We start from the raw sequence: 2,500 nt of genomic DNA, 5'->3' as shown, positions 1-2,500 counted from the left end.
AGGGCTGGATGGGGCTTTCGTATAGCAGGGACGGTGCTGCCTCACGCTTCGCTCGCTGTTCGCCGCTCGCCGCTCGCTCGCGCAACCTAAAATGGCCAGTTTTGGCCCGTTTTTGGGCTGTTTTGGCCTGTTTTTGGTCCGTTCTTGCGTGGCACGGCGACCGTCGTGAGCGGAGCAAAACGTCAGCCATCTCAGCACCCTGGAACCCCCCGGGTGGCACAGGGCTGGATGGGGCTTTCGTATAGCAGGGACGGTGCTGCCTCTCGCTTCGCTCGCTGTTCGCCGCTCACCGCTCGCTCGCTCAGCCAAAAATGGCCAGTTTTGGCCCGTTTTTGGGCTGTTTTGGCCTGTTTTTGGTCCGTTCTTGCATGGCGCGGTGACCGTCGTGAGCGGAGCAAAACGTCAGCCATCTCAGCACCCTGGAACCCCCCGGGTGGCACAGGGCTGGATGGGGCTTTCGTATAGCAGGGACGGTGCTGCCTCACGCTTCGCTCGCTGTTCGCCGCTCGCCGCTCGCTCGCGCAGCCAAAAATGACCAGTTTTGGCCCGTTTTTGGGCTGTTTTGGCCTGTTTATGGTCCGTTCTTGCGTGGTGCGGTGACCGTCGTGAGCGGAGCAAAACGTCAGCCATCTCAGCACCCTGGAACCCCCCGGGTGGCACAGGGCTGGATGGGGCTTTCGTATATAGCAGGGACGGTGCTGCCTCTCGCTTCGCTCGCTGTCCGCCGCTCGCCGCTCGCTCGCGCAGCCAAAAATGGCCAGTTTTGGCCCGTTTTTGGGCCGTTTTGGCCAGTTTTTGGCCTGTTCTTGCATTGCGCGGTGACCGTCGAGAGCGGAGCAAAACGTCAGCCATCTCAGCACCCTGGAACCCCCCGGGTGGCACAGGGCTGGATGGGGCTTTCGTATAGCAGGGACGGTGCTGCCTCTCGCTTCGCTCGCTGTCCGCCGCTCGCCGCTCGCTCGTGCAGCCAAAAATGGCCAGTTTTGGCCCGTTTTTGGGCCGTTTTGGCCAGTTTTTGGCCTGTTCTTGCATTGCGCGGTGACCGTCGAGAGCGGAGCAAAACGTCAGCCATCTCAGCACCCTGGAACCCCCCGGGTGGCACAGGGCTGGATGGGGCTTTCGTATAGCAGGGACGGTGCTGCCTCTCGCTTCGCTCGCTGTCCGCCGCTCGCCGCTCGCTCGTGCAGCCAAAAATGGCCAGTTTTGGCCCGTTTTTGGGCCGTTTTGGCCAGTTTTTGGCCTGTTCTTGCATTGCGCGGTGACCGTCGAGAGCGGAGCAAAACGTCAGCCATCTCAGCACCCTGGAACCCCCCGGGTGGCACAGGGCTGGATGGGGCTTTCGTATAGCAGGGACGGTGCTGCCTCTCGCTTCGCTCGCTGTCCGCCGCTCGCCGCTCGCTCGTGCAGCCAAAAATGGCCAGTTTTGGCCCGTTTTTGGGCCGTTTTGGCCAGTTTTTGGCCTGTTCTTGCATTGCGCGGTGACCGTCGAGAGCGGAGCAAAACGTCAGCCATCTCAGCACCCTGGAACCCCCCGGGTGGCACAGGGCTGGATGGGGCTTTCGTATAGCAGGGACGGTGCTGCCTCTCGCTTCGCTCGCTGTCCGCCGCTCGCCGCTCGCTCGTGCAGCCAAAAATGGCCAGTTTTGGCCCGTTTTTGGGCCGTTTTGGCCAGTTTTTGGCCTGTTCTTGCATTGCGCGGTGACCGTCGAGAGCGGAGCAAAACGTCAGCCATCTCAGCACCCTGGAACCCCCCGGGTGGCACAGGGCTGGATGGGGCTTTCGTATAGCAGGGACGGTGCTGCCTCTCGCTTCGCTCGCTGTCCGCCGCTCGCCGCTCGCTCGCGCAGCCAAAAATGGCCAGTTTTGGCCCGTTTTTGGGCCGTTTTGGCCAGTTTTTGGCCTGTTCTTGCATTGCGCGGTGACCGTCGAGAGCGGAGCAAAACGTCAGCCATCTCAGCACCCTGGAACCCCCCGGGTGGCACAGGGCTGGATGGGGCTTTCGTATAGCAGGGACGGTGCTGCCTCTCGCTTCGCTCGCTGTCCGCCGCTCGCCGCTCGCGCAGCCAAAAATGGCCAGTTTTGGCCCGTTTTTGGGCCGTTTTGGCCAGTTTTTGGCCTGTTCTTGCATTGCGCGGTGACCGTCGAGAGCGGAGCAAAACGTCAGCCATCTCAGCACCCTGGAACCCCCCGGGTGGCACAGGGCTGGATGGGGCTTTCGTATAGCAGGGACGGTGCTGCCTCTCGCTTCGCTCGCTGTTCGCCGCTCGCCGCTCGCTCGCGCAGCCAAAAATGGCCAGTTTTGGCCCGTTTTTGGGCTGTTTTGGCCAGTTTTTGGCCTGTTCTTGCGTGGTGCGGTGACCGTCGTGAGCGGAGCAAAACGTCAGCCATCTCAGCACCCTGGAACCCCCCGGGTGGCACAGGGCTGGATGGGGCTTTCGTATAGCAGGGACGGTGCTGCCTCTCGCTTCGCTCGCTGTTCGCCGCTCGCCGCTCGCTCGCG

This window comes from Musa acuminata, unplaced genomic scaffold, assembly GCF_036884655.1.
Source record: "Musa acuminata AAA Group cultivar baxijiao unplaced genomic scaffold, Cavendish_Baxijiao_AAA HiC_scaffold_51, whole genome shotgun sequence".
Lineage (NCBI taxonomy): Eukaryota > Viridiplantae > Streptophyta > Magnoliopsida > Zingiberales > Musaceae > Musa > Musa acuminata.
This window is presented reverse-complemented; position numbering follows the sequence as displayed.